At 40.2% G+C, this 12,223-nt stretch overlaps 1 pseudogene; it reads right to left on the reverse strand.

Annotated features, from left to right (window-relative positions):
• Window positions 1-1,542: 1,542 nt before the first annotated feature.
• Window positions 1,543-4,190, reverse strand: LOC116144457 (annotated as a pseudogene).
• Between the last annotated feature and the right edge of the window lie 8,033 nt (window positions 4,191-12,223).

The raw sequence follows: 12,223 nt of genomic DNA on the forward strand, positions 1-12,223 counted from the left end.
GTTGTGTTTGGACATTACGAACTAAGAGATTGGTTTATGTTGGGGTTGGTTGTTGAGTGGAAAAAGATGTCGTATGGTAGACTTGATTGGGTAAGTAGGTTTGTTGGCTAGGGACTGGAAAACTTGGCTGGTTAGGGACTGGAAAGTGTGACTATTGATTAGGGACAGGAAAGTGTGACTTTGGAGAAGCTTGCTGTGAAGTGGAGAATGAGGCAGTATGACCTCCAAAGGGCAAATTACTTCCAAAAAATTGCCGCCACCAGACTAAGATCTAGAACCAGACTCTCCAAACTGACGTAAGGATGCACCAATATGAGGTGGAGTGCCATTATAGGCAGAATTAAACCTATGATAGCACTGCACTGATGTGTGTCCTACCTTACTGCATACCTGACATACTGGTTTACCCCTACCAATACCTCTGCCACGGCCTCTTCCATAGGATTGAAATCCTAATGGTCTGTAATGTGTTACAGTAGGTCCAAAAGGCCCACCAAAATTACTTGGATGTGTAGGAGAAAAATATCCATCACTAGGTGTAATAGGAAGTGGATAGACTGAATAATTGGGTGCAGTGGGCAGGTAAGTCTATGTAGGAGGTATAATGTTCGTCAAAAGAGGCACTTGATGAAGTGCATTAGTACCTCCAGAAGCATCAGTAGAACCTTGCAATCCTCTTGACTCAGTATTATTAAGAGAAGCAATATGCACTGAGCTATTAGTAAAATCTACATTGTAGAATTTCTCCAATCGCATTTCATATTTCTGGAGTAGGTACTATGCTTCTTGTAAAGATACTGAGTCAAACTTAGACTCAATTCTAGATGTTAGGTTCACAACAGCAGCATCGAATTCTGGACTAGGCCATCTAATAAATACTGAAGTAAATCTTCATCAGTTATAACCTGTCTACTGGTTGTTAAATTCTCGGTAATGCCCTTCATTTTCTTAATAAACTCACTAACACTCATGTTTCCTTTTTGAGTATTTTGCAGGAGATTCTTCAAATGAAGAGCTCGTGCTTTAGAGTCAGTGATGAACTCGTTTCCAAGAGCGTACCAGATTTCAGTAGCAAATTGACACGTAGAAATGTAACTGAACATACATTCATAAATCGACTCTAAGAGCCAAGTAACAAGGAATTTATCAGTCTTTTTCCATGCTAAATAGGCTGGATTAAGTTTTCCTTAAACTAGGGTTTCATTCGATTGAGATGAACTAACACTTTCAGAAACAATTAAAGGATCAGGACATGAAATTGCACCTGTTAGGTGTTCTTCCAATTCATGAGCTCCGACAGCTGATGGAACTTGAGACCTCTAGAATCGATAATTATCCTTGTAATTATCTCTTGTCAGCTTCAGAGTAATCACTTGCAAATTGGACAAAAAAATTGAGGATTGAACTGGATTGAGAAGCATTGTCTTCTCCATGGTGATGAATTGAACAGAGAAGGCCAAGAAACATTGTTGTAGATGTTTGTCTTCAGCTCTGATACCATGTAAGATTTAGAGAGTGAAAGAAAAATTCTATACCCATTGATTGAATGAATAGTTCAGTGTATTTTCTAACTAACTTTTACAGAGAAACAACTCTCCTTTTATATGAAGAAGAAGAGTTGAAACGGCGCCATTTTACAAGTGAAAGGAGATAATCTAAATTACAATTTTGACCTCTTTTATCCTTTAGTCAACGCTCCAATCTTTACAACTTAATTGTGGGAAAAAACGAGCAACCATTTCTCATTTTCTATATTCAGAAAAGCACATTACAAATGAATATTTAATCATTTAATAACATGGCATTAGGCAATTCCTTTCACAGGAAATTGAAAATAATGAAATTTAAAGAAAATAAAAAATAAAAAACACTCTAGCAGAGTGGAAGAGGGGCACCATTCCAGTCTGTGAGGCACTCTAGCATTGGATCTATGATCTTACCCTGGCACATAGCTGTGAATACTTTATCAAATTCCTCTCCTGGTGACTTTACTTTTTCACCAGTTAAGAATCCTGTTCCTAGCTCTTCCCTCACAAACTTGTACAATGGATAAGATCTGCATTCTTTGATCCTGTTGGGAATCGCTGCGTTTCCATTCTCAATCATAATTCTAGCAGTCTCCACCACTTTAGGCAAAACGGCCTTCAATTCCTCCTCAAAAGCTCCAATCTTTTGGAAGATTGAAGAGTTCGCATTCTTCTCATTTTCGCCATTGTTCAATGCATGATCAACAAGTACTTGCCTAGCTTTTGCATCAATGGATAGTGGTACTGGAGGGATCATCTATGTGCGAAAACGTGTTTCGCGATCAACCACTTTGATCAGATCTTTCTCCAGAATCTTGTGGGTGAGTTCTCCGTTGCTCCAATAGTTAGACTTTCTTAGCTACTTGGCTCACGGTGTTCTTAACTGTGTTCTTCAAATTCTCCTCCACGTGCCTCAGATCAATGCTTGGCAAAGTGCTACCAAGTATGTAGAAGACATGAGCTTCAAGATGTCAACAGCTTCAGCAGTTTTCCTTGAAGAGATGAGTCCCAAGGATTTCACGTCTTGGTTGTGTTGCTCGGCACTTTGGACATGGCTGTTGACTGATTGGCGAGGTATTGGAGCTCAGAACAATACGAAGCCATGGCGATTCAGCACCCTTGAAACCATAATCCAAGCTTGGATTTCTGCCGCCAGAGAGATTTATGGCAACCCATTGTTGTAAAAGTCGTTGACAAGCTCCGAAAATTGGGCAAACATAATGTTCCCATCAATGCAATAGCCAAACGTATTGTCCATTGAGACACCAATTGGGTCCCCTGGAAGTTGCCTCCATGTAAAGCCTTGTTCCTTGAAACATCGATCAAGGGTTGTCATTGACGGTTGATCTCCCTTTCAATTGATTTGGTTGAAAATCTGATAACTCATCATGGGCCAAGCCATTGTGGTGAATTCCTGAGGCATAACGATCCTGTTTCGGCTTTTGAAGAGATCCATCTGTGCAATTTCTTGGCAGCTTTTACATACGAACTGCCATCTAAAATGTGTTCCATAATTGCTGCAGCCTCAATCTGGCCTGGATGGTGCTTTAACTGTGTGTTCAAATGGTCAGTGAATTCAGGCTTCCCCTGCATCACTTCCGCGAAAATTGCTGACAAAATTTCGGATAACACACCAAGAACATTAGCCTCAAAAAGAACCATTGAAGCCATTCCAGAACCAACAGCAGTACCATTCACAAGAGCAGGCCTTTTTAGGCTGCAATTCAGAACTCAAAACCAGCGAGTTTAGAGGCTTCTTGAGCACTAATGACTTCTCCATGAGGTTCCGTGGCCTTTGAATTGGGGCGACCGGTAAGTAATCCGGCAATGTATGACAGAGGAACTAGATCACCGGAGGCAGTGATTGTGCCGCGAAGTGGGAGGCATGGAGTAATTTTGTTATTGAGAAGACTGGTAATTGCTTCCAAGATTTCAAATCTGATTCCAGAGTAGCCCTGGAGAAGAGTGTTGATCCTAACAAGCATGGCGGCTCTTGTTGCTGAATGGGGCAGTGTGTGGCACGACTCTGTTCCATTACCAAAGATTCCAGAATTCAAGAATCTGTAAGAAATATTTTTAGCGTTAGTTTTGTTAATTATATTTAATCATTCTGCAAATATCATCTTTATAGAAAAAGAAATTAAAAGAAAAAAAAAATAGTTCATAAAGCTTACCTAATGAGTTCCTTTTGAAGAGCGCCACCGTTCTTGGTTCTTCTATGGGAAGTTGCACCGAAACCAGTGGTGACGCCATAACTATCAGTTCCATTATTCATGCTCTCCATGACCCAGTCGCTGCTAGCCTTAACACCATCTCTGGCAGACTCTGAAAGCTCAACTTTGACGCCATACTCATCAGTTGCAATGGCAGCAACCTGGGCAATCGTCAAAGTCTCACCACCGAGCTTCACCACCGGCTTCCTGTACTCCGCCACCATACGCTTCACTTCATCCAAATGACTCCCTTTAAGACCCTCAGCCACTAGTCCCCAGTTCAAGGGATCATTAGAAGCAAAACACCCGTTTTCAAGACCGTTAATTGCAGCTGCTTCCATTGCTTTACCGTGTATAAAACAGACAAATACTAACAAGAAGGAGAAGTGAAAAACTCAGGTAGAGAGCTGATAAATCTATGTAAATAAATTAAATGAATTTCCTGAGTAAACGAGAGACAGTGAAGGTGTATATATAGAGAAAAGAGAGACCACTTGGTTGCGTTGTAGTAATTAACAGTCGTTGGTCATGGTAGGTGAGCTTTAAGGGTGGCAGAAGGAAATTGCGGGGTTAGTCGGAAAGAGATCTGAGCCGTAGATGAATTGGAGATTGGAGGGTAGAGATTGTGGTGGCTTGGACTAAGAAGAGAGGAGAAAGAGTAATATTGTTGACTGGTGAGATGATAGTGAAAGCCGAGCAAATACCAACATAATTGAAGCGTTACCCTAACTTAATTACAAATTTTAAGATTATTATAAGCTTACTATCATAATATAATTTTACGATTATGCCAATTTATTATTATTTTTATTTTTTCGTAATACTATATGGTGTGGAGCCTATGTTAGCCAATGTTAGGATATAAAATGTGGAACACATGAAATAATCTTAATTAATTGTTAAAAAAATATATATATAAGTAGCTCTGGATGTATAAAATAACTTTTATGAATTCTATCATAAGTTTTACTTTGTTTATACGTACGTATAGATAGAATATTATGACGGGTTAAATTATTATGGTGTCTTTTAATTCGTGAAACTAAAATAATTGTTATCAATCGAATTAATATCAATAAAAAAATAACACATAAGATTGTTAAAAAAAACTTAAGATTCATGATATATAGTTATATGACATATATAAAATAAATAAAAACTATTGGCAACCTTGAACATAAATAAAATTTAAAGCATAGAATCTAAAATTTCTAATATTTATTAGAATTAATTATCCAAAATTACGCGTCGATGTAAAATATGTTTGATGCATATTTTACACAATATACAAAAGTTGAATAGGCCATCAAGTTTTGACCAATTATTGTTTGAATTAAATAAAAGAATGAATGAGAGATTAAAGAATACTGAACATTGTACCATGACTCTCCCATTCAAACTTAGTTTATTTTATTGTATTTTCTAAGTCCCTCTTTATCCACATTTGACCATGTTTTCTTTAGTAAATTATGTAATACATGGGACTTAACGGTGGCTCAAAATTAATTCCTCAAGGTTTGATCTAATAACATTGAGCTCCACAGGTTTTAAAAAGTGACACTAAAAACCCTAACGTTTTGAAATAGTAAAAATTAGGGGACTTCGTTTCCAAAGCTGATCACCTGATGGACACTAGGAATCTTGGTTTTCTAGCTCACAATATCTGTTAAAATACGTAAGTACCCTTTGTAATCACTAATAAGGATGACAAAATAAAAGTAATATAAAAATAATTGGTCAATATATAAAAATGTCACAACCTATTGAGAATAAATAACTATAACAAACATCTTTTTTATTATAATATTTTCTCTCTTTCAATGCAAACAATTACGAATATTATAAACAAGTAACTCCAAAGGTTTGCCTTGATAATTAAGAAAGTTTGTTCCCTTTATTAACTTCTTGGGTGTAAACCACTTTGGAACTACCTACCACGTTTGTGGCTTACATGATTCATTGGACTCATAGGGTATTTAATAAGTCTCGAGTCCTGAAAACTAATTAAAGTGCATGCAAGCTAGCTCGAACATCCTGGTTACCAACCAATATATATATGATTATATATATATATATATATATATATATATACACACCCGTTTTATTAGAATATTTCTCCATTTCAATATTATTAATTACAAAAATAATCCCCAAAACATATTAAAAAATATATATATTTTAGCGCCGTCGCCTAATTTCTTTTACACACAACCAACCAACACCAAGTTCTACGAAAGCTTCATATCTAACAACACAATATTTGGATCCAAGAAAATTCATCAAAACCCATGGTGTTAGAATGGTTGCCATGAAAAAAAAAAAAAAAAAAAAAAAAAAAAAAAAAAAAACCTTGTAAGGACGTAATAGTACGTGATTAAATAATATCATGGTTACATGTAAAAAGTAAAGTGTACGAAAGTTTATCACAAAGTTGATAAATCACTTAAACAATTTCATATTAAGTAGTTGTATTTCATATAAAGATCATATACAACTTTTTAAGTAAAAGTATAACTCTTGGGTACAAAATTCAATTATTTGAAGTTAATTAACGGTTGTATATTTGAGTCTTGTCTTCAGGATTGCATGTGTTTATTTTAGATGTATAAATAAGACTGAAGATAGAGCTGGGCATTTGGAACCGGGCCCAAAAGCCCCAAATGCCCAGCTTCAAAACCCGGTCCTAGGACCGGTCCTCTCAAGGACCGGTCCTAGGAGGCCTGGTCCCAAAACAGGACCAGGCCTAAGGAGGAGGGCCCGGGCCCTCCTCCAAGGCCCGGGCCTGGGCCTAATTTTTTTTGTATTTTTTCAATATAGTTCCCTGCCAAATTACATAAAACCCCCTATTAATTTTAAAATAAATATAAATTACGAGGGTTAAAATGAATTTTTACAAAATTTATTTAAAAAAAAATCTTCCAGGTCCAAAAAATTTATAAATTTTACCCCTAAAAATTACTAAAAACCCCCTATAAAATTTCGTTTTGCCCCCAAAATATAAAAAAAATTGAGGGGGAAAAAAAAATTATCCAAGCCCATGGGACTGGTCCTAGGACCAGTCCTGGGCCCACGGGACCAGTCCCGACCAGGCCTAGGGCCTGGTCCGGGTCTTGGTTTTTCTCATGGGCCTGGGACCGGTCCCAGGCCCATGAGTGACTGGTCCCATTTGGGACCAGTCCCAAGGGACCAATCCCAAACGGGCCCAGGCCTGGGCCCGCAAGGGACTGGTCCCTTGCCCACCTCTAACTGAAGACATACTCATGACACTTGCTTTTCTCTCTGTATACTATTTATTAAGAGTTTTTCAAGCAATTTGATTGTCAAGATTTTTACATGTTACCATCAGCCTAACAACAATGTCAATATCTTGTATCGATATTCTACAAGGATATTGTTTTTGCTGTTGTAGATGCAAAAATCTACTGTTATGGAAAGAGGGACTAATCCCTTAAGGTTGAGGCCACTAGCGATCTGCTGCACCTGCACACGTAAGAAAACAAGCGTGAAGCAGATGGAAAACACTGGGGTGGTGTTTGCCGTAGGCACTCCAACGCTCAAGTCAGCAAGGCTGAGTGAGGCTAGTTTAGTGAGGGTTAGGGAGAGGAAAGGTTACCGAAAGTCTAGTCGGGGACTGTGACTACAGCTGTAATGCAAAGTTCTCTAGTGGAAACTCTAGGGTCTGAAGGTGTAATGTCTTCGTCCTTTGTCAGAGGGTTGGCCTTTGTTTAAATAGTGACTGCAGAGTCTTCGAATCCCGATGGGATTAGGAGTCCTTGCAGCGGTGGTCCTTTGAAAGAGTGGAGCTTTTGGCTCCCTTATCTTAGTAGGAAAGGGAGTCCCAGTTCGCCTAGGATACGGACCTTGGACGAATTATGATAGTGATTGACTTCCTTAGTAGAGTTCAAGTAGTACTGTAGTTCGTAGGCGACTATGGGCTTCGAGTTAATCATAAGTCCAAAAGGTGTTCTAAGATCAGAAGGCCTGGGTCCAGATGGTGGGGAACTGGGAAAGCACATCAAACGGATCTCATCTACGGAACTCTAATTTGGGCCCCATCGGAATTGGGCCTAAGTTTTACCCTTTGTTGGAGGTATCTCTATCTTTGGGTCGATCTGGGCCCAGGATATTTTTTGACCCTAACAGTTTACCCCCCACTCTCTGAGTTAAGGTGTGCTTAGCTTAGAGAGTAGACTACTTGAAGATGACCCTGGTCGGCCTTTTGAACCGACCGATCGAACTTATGAATATGCAGCTTCTCTGTTCCCTGGAACGAACAGTGTAAGCTCTTGTCGTTGACTGGGAATTTGGTATGCCAATGTGCCTGGGCGAGATGAAAAAGTCACGAATGCATTCGGTACGTCTGACTGAGTGGAAAGATGAGTCGACCATGTCACATTCGTCCAATGCACCGAGATTAGGGGGAGCATGAAAGAATCTGCATGAAATCCCCTCACTTGGTCTCCCTTCCTGGGTGAAATGGTGGGCGCATCCTCTCGTGGCGGTGTATTCGTTCGGTACGCCAAGGTAGATGGCTGTGTGAGTTGTCTCCTGGAGTGACCTGACTCGATATAACGAGCTGGGTGAGTGGGCATGTGAACTATAACTTGAAAGCGTGCCCATTCGATGCTTCCCGCCGAGCGGGTCACGTTAGCTTCAACTGGGTGATAGTGTCTTAGGTTGGTTGGTTGAATCCAAGCGGAAGGGTGTACGTGTGCTTCAAATCGGGGAAACTTGCTCATTCAGTCGGGATGACCGAGGGGTGGAGTTAAGGTTTCGCTAAGCAATGTTCGGTCTGAGGCTGGAGAACCGAGGTTGGACAATCAATAAAAAAGATGGTAACCCCGATCGGTCGGACAAACCGAGCTAATGATTACCTTTCTGGAGCAAAGCGCAGCTGGATAAAACATCTCTCGACACGTGTATGATCGAGGCATTTTTTGAATTCGGGTGGGAAAATCAAAATCACGCAGTTCTCGATAACCAGTCGTAGGACGCCAAGTGTTAGCTTTGACACCTTTTCGCTGATAAATATGTGGGGGAAACCGCTCATTTCATCTTCCCACTTCCATTTCTTTCACTTCACGTTTTTCTCTGAAATTTGGGTTCTCTTCGCAGCTTTGAAGGATTTTGGGATTTTGGCCATTTCTACGGTAAAAAAACTCCTTCCTTTATGCTCTTTTCTGTTTAGTTTCTTGTTTTCTTTGTTTATGTGGTGTTTTTTTTTTTGGAGAGATTGAGCAAAAGTTTGGAACGTTTTGGTGGGTTTGGTGGTTTTTGAAAGGTTTTGCCAGATTTTTTGGAGGTGTTGTGTTTTATTTTTAGAATAGGCTTGAATTTTGGGTCGAACGGAAAAAGTTGATGGAGATTTTTTTATCGGCGATTGATGGTGGTTTTTCTGGGTTCTTTTCTAGATTTTTAAAAGATGGAACCAACTTATACAAGTGTCCCATTCGGCTTGTCTTGGTCTGCCTGACTGAGTTGAGCATGGTGTTCGGTTGTGTCTTGGAATTTGAGTTTTCTTAGATCGACGGGTTTTCCAAACCGAGTAGTCGAAGTTGCTAGGCTGGTTTGGAGTTGAAAATTTTGGTTTTTGGGGATACGGCAGTCGGTGTCTCGGGGCGAGTGGGCACTAGTCGGTTGTGTTTGAGTAGGCAATCGATCGATGGTTCCGGTCAAGCGGGGAGAAGACGGTGTTTTGTTTTGGAGTGGGAGTCGTTCGGTAGTGCGGGGCGAATAAGAATTTAGGTGTAGGTTCTAAATTGGAGAGGTTGGTCGCCTGGGGCGAGTGGGTAGATTATTCAATGTCTAGGTCAAGATCGAGCAGTTCGAGCAGGGCTGAAGTAGAAGTTGGGGATGAGTACGAGAATACCCCAACCATGGTGATGATGCTCGAAGGTGGGGACATTTCGGTTGGTATACCGACCGGGGTGAACGTGGTTACCCTTGGACTGAGTGGCGCTACCCAGAGTAATGATGAGTCGGACAGGCAGGGGGGGGGGGGAGTGGGGAAGACTCCGATAGAGTTGATGATTCTGGAAGTTCACCCTCCACCAGTGATGGCCTCGAGGACGAATCGAGTCAGCCCGACGGTGGTATCTTGAGCCGAGATTACCCGCCCTTATTGAAGGATAATGATCTGTGGTAGATCCGGATGATGTATCACATTCCAAATTCAGTCGAGATTAGAGCGTCGTGGTCGTACGAGAGGGTCGACTGGGAAGCGAAGGGCTGGGTGAGCGCCTACAAGAAATGGTTCCTTGATGGTTTGAGGCTTCTTAGCCCTCGCCTCATATGGGAGGTCCTGAACCATTTCATGATCGCTCCGTCCCAACTTATACCGAACGGATGGAGATTACTGATGGCTCTAGAGGACCTTTGTGTACTGCATCAAGTGATGTTTGGGCTGCACGAGTTGTTATATTCGTATTTCCTAAAGGAGAATGACAAGGACAAAGGTCGATACCTAATAAACCTTAGGCACGACCGGACTCACCTCGTGACCGACCTCCAGTCGAGTGACAAGAATTGGAAGGATTGGTACTTTTTTATGAAGGGTGATGCGGTCTTCGGGGAGAGAGGCTGATGGGAATGCAAAATGTCATATTTAACCCCCTTAATGTTTAGTCTTTTATATGTATTTGTTTCCTAATTGTACTCATTATTACTTTATTTTGGTTTGGGAAGCAAATGGAGGTGTTAATTGAAAAACGGAATTAATTAGGGGAATTCGGACAGTTTCGCCACTGCTTCGTATTCTGGGCATAATTCTCTCATCTGAGCTCCGATTGAGATGATTCAAAATGCTGTGGAACGCTAAGAAATAGATCTACAACTTTAATGTTTTTAGTTTTTAGAGATACCGGCTGAATAAAGGTTTTAATCGAGCTTGAAGTTGACGCACCTGCATTGCTGACGTCCTGGAGCGTTCTGACTTGTTATGCAAGTCAGTCTATTATTGCACGTTTTGAAGACATACATGCTGCACGAAAATTACAGCTGGAAACACCACTTTCTTATTTTATTAGGACTCTATTTTATTTTATTTCCAATTAGAATTAAATTAGGATTAATGTTATTTTAGGATAGGAGAATATTTCTTTTATGAGATTGAGTGGGATTCGAATTCTAAAATTGGATTTTAAAAGAGAGATCAGATTAGGTTTGAAGGGACCACGCCTCTCTCTGTTTTCCTCTCTGGAATTTTCTTTCACTTGAGTTTTTGTTATGGCCATGAGCGGCTAGAACTTTTGTAACTTGGTCGAAGGAAACGGAAACCTCGGAATCAAATAAACTGTGAGATCTTTCTGTTTTTAGTGTTAAATTCATGTTTGAGTATTGAATGTTATTCTGTGCATATTTTCATGATTGATGCATTTAATTACTAGGAGGCCTACTAGTGTATTATTTGTTGAAATCTACTGCTAAGTTTGATATCAAATCCGTAATTGTTTGATCCCTCCAACTTGTGAAGCAATTAGGGTTAGTAATTTGCTGCGTCAGGAATTAGTAACCTTACGAAGAACATTCAACTAAATTAAATACAACCGCATGTGTTTGTGTTGTTTAGCTTCATCGATCTCTCTAATTCTTAAGGCTGCCACTAGATTAAATTTTGAGCACTTGTCTAGGGTTGTTTAGGGGTAAGATTAATTAGGATCGCTTGTTTCCTGATTAATTACAATTAAGGAAAGATAGGAAATTAGTTCCAACGGTGAATATTCAATGTGTGAATTGATTATCTTTGCATCAATGATCAGTTGTAAGATTCCGATGGTGGATGTTGACAGAGACCAAGTTCGTCATTTTGATTGAATTCGAATTAAATTGTTTTTGTTTTTGCTGACATTGTTTTCTGTTTTTACACAAACCCCCCAGCCTTTTTCACATCAAAGAAAATTCAGCTAGACACTCTTCGTGGGATCGACCCTTGCTTACCTTATTTACAGTTCAGTAGTTAGGTTCGGAAGGTTTTAATTCTGGGTGCCTACGATAGCACGCTAGAGGCCAAGGTGAGATTCCGTGCACTTGGCGAGCTACTGGTGAGAAACTTTGTCTTTACCTTGTATTTTAATTACTAAATCTTATTGTGTTTCTTCTTCGCAAAGCTTGAATTCAACCGAGTCGAGTAGAGTGGGGACAGCTTGGACGTGTAGACCCAAAAAGTTCTAGCCATTCCCAAAGCGCAGAGGGATTGGCTGGTGGTGTTGAAGGCAGCTAACCTCAGGATGAGTCATCTTTGGGCCGGAGTAAGAGCGATTCAGCAAGGTATCCCCTTCCCTTCGCTGAAGCAAACATCGAGTGTGCTGCTAACTCGCTACTGCAATAATACCTTATATGGTAAGTCAAGGCTGAACCCACTAACTGTTGGAGAGTTTACGATTGCAGAAAAGCTAATGAAGAAGTTGACCGTCCTAAGTGCGAGCAAGTCTATTGCGAGGTGTCACGAGAAACTGAAGAGGGAGTCCTCAGCTAAAGAGTAGAAGA

The sequence above is a fragment of the Pistacia vera genome, unplaced genomic scaffold, assembly GCF_008641045.1.
Source record: "Pistacia vera cultivar Batoury unplaced genomic scaffold, PisVer_v2 Contig445, whole genome shotgun sequence".
Classification (NCBI taxonomy): Eukaryota; Viridiplantae; Streptophyta; class Magnoliopsida; order Sapindales; family Anacardiaceae; genus Pistacia; species Pistacia vera.